The sequence below is a fragment of the Nomascus leucogenys genome, chromosome 5 (assembly GCF_006542625.1).
Source record: "Nomascus leucogenys isolate Asia chromosome 5, Asia_NLE_v1, whole genome shotgun sequence".
In the NCBI taxonomy this organism is placed as follows: domain Eukaryota; kingdom Metazoa; phylum Chordata; class Mammalia; order Primates; family Hylobatidae; genus Nomascus; species Nomascus leucogenys.
In genome coordinates this window covers 116726893-116738744 of record NC_044385.1, presented here as the reverse complement: position 1 = coordinate 116738744, position 11852 = coordinate 116726893, and the positions used below count along the sequence as shown (strand labels likewise).

Genomic DNA, 11852 nt, shown 5'->3' with positions numbered 1-11852 from the left:
CTTTATATAAGCGACTTGAGCATCCAAAGAATTTGGTATGCACTGAGGGTCTTACCAATCCCTCCACTGATACTGAGGATTAACTATGCTAAAACTCTGCATGAGCCTAGATTTCTTGTGTTACTGGCCATAGACAGGTACAATCTCGTACCTCATTTAAAAAATATTTACAATGATTTTTTTGAACTTTTAGAAATGGCTGAACTTTGAGGGCTGGTCAGAACATAGCATTCTTATTTAATGTTTTAGAGTTAGTACAGACCCATTAATAAACACTCAACCCAGAAGCCAACAAGTACTGGACATTTATTAGAAACAGGAGTTTAAGACTTTTTATATACTTTGGCCTCCTCCCTTAAACTTTCATGTTATCAATTGGCCAAAAAACACAAAAAACAAAAGAACTCCCACCTTATTAACGTGTATAATATAAACAAAATGAAGATGCTTCAGACTTATCAAGATTTAAGGAAACTCAAGTGTGATCTGAGAACTTGTCAGATTCCATAAAAATACTAGGCAGAGGATAACCTTTTAAAACACTGACATATTTTAATTCAGAGTCCATTTACCACATTTCCATTCTGCTTGAAAATGAACTTCTGATCTCATATGTAAAGTAAGAATACAAATACATATTTCACAGGTAATGAAGGTTAAATAAGAGAATCCAGATAAACTTTGGTCCTTGTCTCCACTTCCCCAATTAATTAATAAGTAACAACCTTTAGACCATCTGTAGTGACAAAACAAAAAAGCCATAAAAACTGCGATAATAACCTTGAAGTTTTTATTTCAATATGCTCGTTCTGGACAATTTCTTAACAGCTTTAAAATGCAGTATTTTATTAACATTAAATGCACTAGAACTCAAACAGCCAGACCAAACTGTAAATACAGAACTAGGCACATCTCAATGTTGTCTCTGTGTTTACATTACTGGATAAAGAAAATCAAGCATTCTTCAATAACTTTTCTATGGGTCTTAAAAATTCACGGAACATGTGCGTTTTCCTAATGACCCTTTAATACCACATATGAAATTTCTCAAGGCAGAAAACTATATTAATTTCGACTTTAGTAAGAATGTAACTCATACAACCACTAAGCTAAAGAATAATCTGAAGTCTCAAGTGGGCATGATGATCTTATTTCCATCAAACACCAAAAACTGGCTCTGTGTAGATTGAGCTCTCCTTACCTTTACTGCTCAGTTGAGAGGCTCTTAATTCTCTAAAGCTAGACAAACTATGCAGAACTGTCAATTAAACAGTGTATCATTAAATACATAATAAACTTTAATGTGACACTGAGTTGTTCTCCAGGAAGTTGCAGGTTACATTTTGTCAGGAGTCAGTGTGTCTTCAAACTACAGGAGAAAACCCAAGTCTGGCTTGTAGTTAGACAGGTTTGCCTGTAAAATGAGGATCTCAAAAGTTTTCAGTAAAATCACCAATACTTTGCAAGCAGCTTTAAAAAGAATTCCTAAAATGTTAAGTGCTTTCTTTCCAAATATAGGCTAAAAATAGAAAGTTGTACATGCAAACGCCAAAAAAAAAAAAAAAAATGTTGACCCATTTTTTTCCCCTCCAAATAGTCAAGGCTATTTATTAAACCTAAAGCAACATGACCTCTTCAGTCTCAAACAACTTCAAGGTTAAAGCATTTTAAGAACAAGGGTCAAAGCTGTTTTTTCTCAGGTCAGAGATGAGGCCATTATCAACTTGTTCACTCATCTGAATTTCAAAATGACTAAATTAATAATGCGAATCTTTTTATACAATACTTACATGGCTTTTTGTTGGCATGTTATCATGCCTAAGAAAATCTTAATAGAACCAAGAAATGTAAAATTTCCCTCACATTCTAAAGCCAGAAACAAATCAAAAGCAATTCCTATTAAGCCCTATAGAACCACAGATCACTACCAAACCCACAACAAAACATACACATTTATTAACTTGTTTATTATATTTAAATCTCAGTTCAAGCCCAATTAAGTCCTGAACACAATGAATACTAGTTTCAGTCTCTAGGGAGAAAAACCATTTAAGTCTTTGTTATTAAAACATATTTGACTTATATTTTAGAGTATTTAAGGAATCATCCAGCAGGCTTCCTATCACACTGCTCCATTTTTTAAAAAATTGCTAGTATATCTCCCCAAAAGCTTTAATAAAATGGTATAGTCTGCCAAATGTAAAACAAAATACTTTCCTCACTTATGACCACAGCACACCATTTTGCGAACTACCAGACCATGCTGTATTATAAAACTTTTTTTTTTTTTTTTTTGCATTGAAGTCTTGGTCTTGCGCCCAGGCTGGAGTGCAGTGGCAGGATCTCAGCTCACTGAAACCTCCGCCTCCCAGGTTCAGGTGATTCTCCTGCCTCAGCCTCCAGAGTAGCTGGGATTACAGGCGCACGCCACTGCACCTGGCTAATTTTTTATATTTTTAGGAGAGATGGTGTTTCACCGTGTCGGCCAGGATGGTCTCGAACCCCTGACCTCAAGTAATCCGTCTGCCTCAGCCTCCCCAAGTGCTAGGATTATAGCTGTGAGCCACTGCGTCCGGCCAGAACTTTTTAAGCATAGTTTTAAAGCCATGTTTGTCACTAAATAACCAGAAAGGCACAATTATTAGGTCTCCTTCAATTCAAAAAGCTTAAGAACTCTACTAATGTACAATTTGATTTCCATTTTATAAATCACTGTTCATTTCACATCCTGAAAATGTATCTTTTCATCAACTCCAGAATGATGGAATTCTTACCTTTCTATTCAGGAATCCACGATTAAGTTCCTTTAATTTCTTAAAGAACACATTAGAGGTGAAAACTCTTGTTAGACTTCACACAATATTTTTAAAAGCTGATTTCTAGATTTATTGAGTGGTCTAACCCAGTGTTACGAAAGTTTATTTCTTATTACTAAGATATCTCTTTTACTCCAAAATACAATGACATTTCTCAAAACTTATTTTTCAAACGTCAAGTTTGCCTGTACTTCGGCTTGGGTCCAATTTTACCATGTGGTCCTTTTAAATCTATTATTCAGGTATCTCACATTTTTCTACACATACACACATAGACTAGAGACAAAAACACACGAAGAAAAGAGAGAAGGCAGAAATGTTGGATGAAACACTAACTGCAGCTTCTTAGTTTCCACTTCAGTGACTTTAAGTCAAATAAGCCTGGAATCAACTATCACTGTTGCCGAAGTCTGGCTTACGTAGGGAGTAGGGAACGTAAATGTTAACTACAGACTTAGAAATAAATATCTGAATCTCACCCCACCGCTGCACTCTTGGCATTTGGGAAGAGTGTACACATACATTTAACAGTTACTCTATTTAGCATTTGTTCTTTTTGTAACTCCCATTTTTTTAAGTTGCAGATGCTAAAAGCAGTCTGAGGACCTTGGTCATTTATAGCTTATAAATCACTGACAATCAGAAAGAAAAACTAGTATACAAGCATTTAACAGTTACACTTCGGTTACTCATGTATTGGTAAACTAGTACTTGCTTAATAGAAACAAATTGTACCCCCACCCTAAATTCCATGCTTTAAAAAAACCGATCTTTACACATTGCTTTAAACAGAGCGGCATTCTCTTTAAATACTTGAGTAATATATGAGCAACATAAATTAACTTTCAGATTAAGTAAAATATCCTGGAATAACACTAACTTCAAAGAAAGCAAAAAGGTGTATTCTAACTTTACAGATGATCATCAGGTATACAGTATGTTTGGTCACATCGCAATACTTAACAGCCAAATAAATCTAACACCAAAAAATATAGCCAGAATTTATACTGCCAAATCTGACATGCAGCCCCAAAAGTGAAATGTTTTTGAATGAAAACAAGACGTATTTAAACAAAAAGTTACACATTTTCTTAAATATTTCATATATCTTGTACATTTAACAGTGGAAGTCGAAATCTTCAGTAATATTTAATTTTCAAAATCTTCTGGTCACAATCCCCACCAAACTCAACAGGCCGGGACAAGTGCAATACCATACAGAAACACAGCATTGCAACCGATCCCAACCTGTGTAGAAAGGGGTTTGAGTTTCCCTTACTTTTCTACAGACTTTTCACTACCACAGTCAGTTTTGCATGGATTTGCACAGCAGAATATCACACAGCTGGATGCAAACCTGCAAAACTAACCATAGAACAGTGTTCAGTAACAGGACAGTTTGATTGGGCGACAGGCCGAAGCTGGAGTTCTACAGCTAGCAGTACTTTAAGTGCTCATAATGCAGTAGATAACTAAACACTACCTGCACTATAAGCACTTTAGTGCTACAGAAGCTGTCACATCAGATACACCAGGCAGATTCTACATCGACACAATAAAAGTACACAAAATTAGTAAAAATCATTCATTTGAAGGAAATAGCAGGCCACCATCAGTTTTGCATAGATTTGCACAACTACATTCTTCTTGTAGTGCAACTATGCAAAACTAACAGAGGACTGCAAACAAAAAGTATTAAAACACCTATATACTTGCTTGGCTTGAATTATTGGATGAATACATAACTTCTTATGCCAGAAGGAGCACTTAGGGCAGTAGATGCTAATCTACTTCACTATCTGCACTAGATGCACCTTAGAACAAAAAGCACTCAACATCAGCAGGCCCTGCACTTTAAAGCCCAACTTGGCTTCCCGAGGCAGCTGTCACCATAATGCTACAAGTGCCTTCACTGCAGTAGATGCACATATCACTACCTGCACTGTAAGCACTTTGACATTATTCTGACTGGTCACAATCTTCAGTTTTACAAGGTGATGTTCTCTTTTTTCCTGCTAAATTTGAAATAGATAATTAGAATTAACACCTCAAACTCTAACAACTATAAACCATACAAATTCAGCATAATCCCTAATGGGGAAGAGAAAATTAGTTTAATTATCTCAAAGATATGAAGTCCATTTAGACACGTATTTATGCCTTAAGAATTCTTTACAGAAGGCAATCATAACCAACCATCCAACTAGCACTGGAAGTGGTGGCTCTTCCAATGGCTGGCCTCTCCCAAATGGATTGATACATAGAGAAAAAAAAACAAACAAAACAAAATGAGACCGCAAATAAATGAGAACTAATTTTGGAACATTTTAAGGGCAATTTAGTCCATGTGTACCTTTTAGAGGAAATCTTCACATCCACGTGGCAAAACATTTTCCTCCTCTTCTGGCTTCCACTTAGCAAATACTTGATGAAATGATTAACAAAATTACTGTTCAGACTACATTTCAAGTGTTATCAGTCAACTGTAGCAGAACTTAAATATCCTGTTTAAATCTATCATCCCAGGTTACATTTACTTTATCACCCAACTTAAAAGAGGGTCTAAAACTATATTTCGTAAACCGCATAAGCCAGTTTCCAAAGATGTACAGGAATATTTACACTGTAATTTTACTACCTTAAAATTAGCAAATCCGTACTTAACGAGTTAATTTTTTAGAAAAGGTAAATTGTCTAAAGAAACACCTACTTTTACTCTCTAAGAAACCAATCCTATTTATTCAACTTTAATAGCAAGAGAAATTTGTTTTTAAGAAAAGCTCAAGAAAATCAGAATACACTTACCCATTCCAGAAAACTTCCTTTTCAGCAAGTATCCTCAGAAAAGCTACTGGTGCAGTTAGGTCCACGTGTACGACTGGACTAGGGAAAAATAAGGAAGAAAAGATAAAACATTATTTGCTCAAAATTACTACCACCGTCCAAATCTATATTTGCTATTTTCCAACCTCCTAACAGCAATTAATTCCATCCATTTGCAAAACTGAGAGTAAGAGTCGAGCAATACGAGCAGGATTTAAAAGCCCAATAATGTATAGTTGAAAAATGCGTAAGAGAATAAAGTTGAAAAATCCTTAGCTATCAGACACATGTCTAAATAAGCTCCTAAAATACTTGATTATGATCAGCAGCAATCACCGACTCCACTGTACAGCTCCAGTAAAAGGGAAAAAAAAAAGCAGCCCACAGACTATTCTTCACCACCCCTCCCCCAATCAAGACCTCGTGGCTGCAAGCCGGGATAAAGAGTTGTTTCTCCAACTGCTGTGGTCCTGATGGCATGCCGTTAATTTTCTCTTTTGGTGATACTGCAACGACGAGCCTGCCTTTTTCAGTTCGTTTTCCCTTTGCTGCAGTTTAGGAACAGAAGACCGGGCAGGAACACCCGAGACTGCAAAGTGCCCGCCACGCTCATGGAGCCCGGGCCGGCAGCACATGTCGCACAAATGGGAGCGCGGCCCTGCGATTCTCCGCGTAGCCGCCAGGGGGCGGCGGGTCAGAGTCAGGCCCCGCCGGACGCGGCAACCCCCCCAACCCGTTTCCCGGCGGCAGCCGCGCGGCGACCGGCGGCGCCCAGGCCCGAGTGCGGCGGGGACGCGGGCGCGCCGCCCCTCCTTTGTGTCCCCCAGCCCCCCCGAGCCCGGCCCAGAGGGGCGGGGGCTCCGCGGCCGCGGTGCCCGTCGCACGCGGCCCGAGGCCTAAGCCGGGAACAATCGGCGGCGGCGCGCAGTCGCCGCCATGTCCCCCGCCCTCACCCCCGTGCAGCCCGCCCCGCAGGAACATGGCGGCGGGGACGCCTCTCCCGCCGAGCCGGGCTGGCCCTCCCGCGCCACACTCCCAGCGAGCGGCCGGGCGCAGGCGGCTCCACGCCGCAGCGGAGGCCGACTCCGGCCTCCTCCGAGGGCCACGGCGGGGAAGTTGCGGGCCCCGCCCCAAGGCTGCCCACGCGGGCTAACAAAGCCCACGCGGATCGGGGGTGGCGCCCAGGCCGCGCCGATCTCGGCGCCCCTCCGCCCACCCTCGCGCGTACAAAGTTTGGGGAACCGCGGGCTCCCGCCCACGCCACGCCGCCCGCTGGCGCGCAGGTACCTCGTGGGCGCGCCCCCTCCCGGCCCGCGGCCTGCCCCATGTGCCGCCGCCGCCGCCGCTTTGTTCTGGAGGCGCTTTAACTCTCGCCCTCGGGAGAAACTTTCCTACCGAGAGACCCCACGCCCCGCGAGCGCCCTGGGCCCTGGAGAAGGCACGGGCCTCGCACGTCCTCTCCCCCAGGGGCCATTGTGTTCGCCGTCCGCCCACCCGCCTTCGGGTCGGCCCAGGCAGGGTCCGCGCGGGTCCCGGGCGCGGCCGCCACGCGCACGCCGCCCCCTCCCACCCTCCCGCCCCGGCCCGGCCCTGCCCTGCCCTCCGCCGGCCCGCGGGCGAGCGAGGGGGCAGCCAGATGCGGCTGCCACACGCCGAGGCGGCCAACGGCCCGAGACCCGCCCCGGCCACGCCGCCGCCGCCACGCTGCCCCGGGCCAGTCCGCCCCGGGCCGCTCCGCCCCGCCCGCCAGACCCGGGCCGCACACAACAGGTTTCCCTCCGTCGCCGGAGGGGCGGGCAGACTCACCAGGAGGAGTAGCCGCCACCATCTTCGCCTGGCTGGCCGCGGGCTCCTGCTCCCGCCTCCCCGCCCGCCTGCGCTTTACTACGACCGGAGGCCCCAGGCCGGGGGTGCGGCCGGCCGGCCCGCCCCGCGAGGAGAGCTTCGCGGAGGGGCGCAAGCCGCGGCGGCGCTGCGGGGGTCGTCCCCACCCCCTCGGCCTCGCCCGAGGGCGCGAAGTGGCGCGAAGGCGCAGGTCGGGCGGCGGCAGCGGCACCTCGAAGGACCATGTGGGTGAATGAAGGGCGGCGGCTCCCGCCTCAACGTAAATACGGACAAGCCCCACTCCCTCATTAGCATAAAAAACAAAGTACTTCCGACCTCCCCGCCCGCCCGCCAATCACCGCAGGCCCCGCCCACGGCGGCTCGTTCTTGGCGGCCGGGAGAGCGGGAGCCGGGAGCCGCTGGCGGCGCCGCGCAGCCTTCCTCGGGCCGCGCTCCCCCGTGGCCCGCCCACCGCCGCCCGCCTCGCGGAGCGCCTCGCCCGAACACCTCGCGCCACGCCTCCGGCACGCCCTCCGTTAACAAGCTCTGCGCGCGTGCAGACCCCCGCGCGCCGCACACCCTCCTGGAAGCGCACGCTTCCCGGGGCTTCCTGGGAGCCCTGCTCTCCCTGGGACTCGACGTGTACGCGATGCGATCACAGTTTATTACTTTACCGGCCCTTGGTGGGTTTTCGAGGTAATTAGGGGCCTGCTCCATGCCAGCCGGAACCAGAGAAGTAAAATCCAGTGACTTTAACATCGAAACAGAATTACTCGCTGCAAAGATCGTTTGAGACCCAGAAATAAATACATTACACCCGACACTCTTGTGAATGCACACATCGTGGCAATGTGTTTCCTTAACCTGGCCGCGTGTAAACCAAAACGCATGCCCGAGCAGAGGTTTCACAGCTGCAGTACCTGAGCCTCCTCTCTCATGCCCAGCTGCATTTAGTAAGAACTCTGGGTTCTCCAGTAGAAATAGCATAGCTCGGAAAGAACCTCATAAACAACCACAAAGCTGAGAAAAGAAGCCCAATCAGGAGCACCTCCTTCTTCACATTGTGGTTCAGGAAATTCCGGAATTCTCAGAAACATAATTGTTAAAACTGAGGATTCATAACATTTACGAGAAATACAGCAATTTTAAATTGGTTTAAATCTAGTAAGTAGCTACTGCAAAGCAGATGTACCACTAGTTCGTGGTTGTACAAGTCAACTGTAAAACACACATTACCAGAGGATGTCTTTAATGCCCCAGTGTTAAAATTCTTGACATTCAAACCTTGACAGTATTGTCATTTACTGTCTTTTTGACTCATTTTATCATGCTTTGCTTAAATCCAATTGTCAAACTAGTGATGACATAAAAAATAGTGGTTTAAAGTTTTGCTTTTGCTACTCTTTTTTTTATTAGGGGTCTAGTTTCTAGACATTCCTTGCTTTGTAAATCAAAATAAATGGCCAAATCTGAAATTTTACAATATCTAATATTTCTGTAATACAGTCATTTATGAACCTTTCAAAGAGGAAAACACTGCTAATTTTATTACAAGTCTAATTTTATGTTACTTTTGGTCGGCATTGACTAATATGTCAATGCCTTTTTCTTTAAAACTTTATCTTCTGTTTTAAATTAGCATGGTTGAGGCAGGGGGATGTTGTGAGTAAGATTGTTCATCACACTCTCTGAATCATGGGAAATCCCACCTATATACAGGTTTTTTAGCAGGAGTTATTCATCTCATAGTTTCCTTCCAATTAAAGTCAACATTGAAATACTACTAGCTTTAAAAAGCTGTTTTTAGGTATCTAACAATATTTTTGTGGAAATCTGACATACAAGCAACTATTTTCTGTGACTACAGTATAAGGAATAATTCTTAATGTATACACATTTTTTATGGTAATCAGGATTTTGGAAGACGCAAATTCACTTAAACCTACTGACTTGGAAATTCCAGAAAGTTTCAGAATTAGTAGGTTGCATTTTGTTTTTAAGGGTTTCGCTCATACTTCCTTTCAAAATTAATAAATTATCTTAAGTATAATTAGAATAATTGAAAACTTTTTAATCCCAAATGAATGTGAAGCTTAGCCAACTTGATGTTTTTTGGAAGTCACTAGTAGTGAGAAACCTATCTTCCCCGATTTTAGGGGCCACACTTGGGTGTACTTGATAACTAAAGGGAAGATTTTTGTGGTTATGATTTTGAAGATCACAAAAATATGTGAACTGCTAACAAATGCCTTCTGCAACCAAGGAATGTAAAAATAAAGCAATCTGAAATGCCAAAGTGAGACACACAGCCTTCTCAAGTCAGCTAAAACACAGTACTGTTTTACACAATCCAGAACATTCAGAACGTTTTAGATAAAATGAAAAGCTCAGTTCAACGTCAGAGCAGTTCTATATAGCCCTCAGTTTACATGATATATAGAAAGTAATAGAAAATATCTGTATTATTTACTTTTTACCCATGTGTTTCGGTCTTATAGATGTTATAAATTAAGAAGATCTGAAAAGGTATTGACCTTGTAAATAATACTGAGGATTTTATTTCCTACCTTTTATTGTTTAACTATGTCAGTATCAACTGAGTTAAATGTGTTGAATTTTTGAAAGATAAATTCAGTTAAAATGTTATGTTTTAGCATAATTATAGGGTTTAAGAAACTAATAAAACAATAATCACATTCACATTATAGATGTGAAAACATAGGAATGATGCAAGACTCTAAGTTAAAGACAACTTCTAGTGTTATTTTAAACCTATATTTATATATAATTTAAATAGTAATTCAGAGGGTCTAAAAATTTGCTAAGCAATTAAGTATATTTCATATTTTTGTGAATTGGCATTTTTAACATAGATGCCTATAACTATGTATTATTTTCCCACAGCATTTGTATTTTACAGAAAAGGAATACAAATTTAAACACCACTTTGAGTTCAGAAAGTGAACTGGTTATAAACCCAGAACATTTTGGACTCTTTTGTAATGTAGCAAACAGTAATCAATGACACACATTCAATGATGAAATTTGGGATTTTTTACAATATATATCTATAAATATCTGAAAAGACACAGTCTAGTCCTCCCATATTAATTATGTTTTCCATTGAAACTATTCCGTCCACTTTAGCAATTATGTATTATGTGTCTGCTATGCTTGCAATGGTCAAAGATATTAGGAGAGATAAGACAGAACCCATGTCCACGAAAAGTTCAGAAACTCCAGAATATTATTGATTACCACAGATCTTTCACAAATAAGCTGAAGATTTCATGTCTTCAACCATTTTTTTTTTTACTTGTTCCAATGTCTAATCCAATTATTCTTCTGATGGCAGGTTATTTTATGTCCTTAATTTAGAATTTAGAACATCTACATTTTGTTTATGGTAGTAGATAATCCTGCATAACATGAATATATGAATTATTCACTACAAATGGCATTCCAAGGTGCTAATGACAATAAATTTATAGTGAACGCAAAGACCATAATCATTTAACCTGATAGACTTAAGGTTTTGGAATTAAGAAATTATAAATTATAGAGGGAAAAATGAACGTGTGTGGTTTTGAATAAAGAAGCAATTTGAAAAAATTACTCTCTTTTTATATCTTTGAAATTGTTACTGTGGTACTCTGTAGAACCAGATGGGGATAATTATTATTTAATTAAGAAAAATAGACAGAATAGGTATTATTTGTCACAATAAAGAGGATACAGTCTCTACCCTTAAGGAAGTTTGCTATGCATTGTTGTCTATCAGTATATGTAAAGTGGTATGGCTTTTATAAAACTAATACATTTTGAACTTAAACATTTAAAGGCAATATATTGTTATGGTACATCGTGGTAAAGTGTTTCACTAGTTTTTCATTTGTTTTCACTAGAAGAATGAAACATCAAAATTGGAAATGGCTTATTTTCAATTTCTTGTTCTTAACTCAGTGGTTCCCAGCCCAGCTGTACTTTACAATCAACCAAGAGCCTTTGAAACATGCAAATATGTGACCCTTACTTGCAGATATTCTAATTTAGGTGGTAAGAAGTGGGGCCAAAATCCTTTTCAAAAAATTCCCTGGTCGTACTTATATGAATCACGACTGACAAGCTCTGGTACTTAGTTCTTGAATGAAATAAAAATGTTTGATTAATCATTACTATTAGCTGATTAATCCTGATAAGTGTTTGTGCCTGTTTTTATCTCTATTGCATACATATATATATGTTATTAACACATAAGGAAGCAATGAGAAACTGGCCCAGGATATTGCAACTCCTTCATCAAGGAGTTATGGGCATAAAGTTTGAAAAAAAAGAGAGAAAGAAAACCTTCGGAAATAATTCTGAAAACTTAATGCCTTAAACTGTAGT

At 41.5% G+C, this 11852-nt stretch overlaps 1 long non-coding RNA gene across 1 annotated transcript; it reads right to left on the bottom strand.

Moving 5' to 3' along the window:
- Positions 1-778: 778 nt before the first annotated feature.
- Positions 779-7585, bottom strand: LOC115835113. Its single transcript, XR_004030034.1, has 4 exons — positions 7446-7585; positions 5622-5694; positions 5170-5240; positions 779-1414 (listed from the first exon to the last, which is right to left on the bottom strand). It is a non-coding gene; the product is annotated as an uncharacterized LOC115835113 (long non-coding RNA).
- Between the last annotated feature and the right edge of the window lie 4267 nt (positions 7586-11852).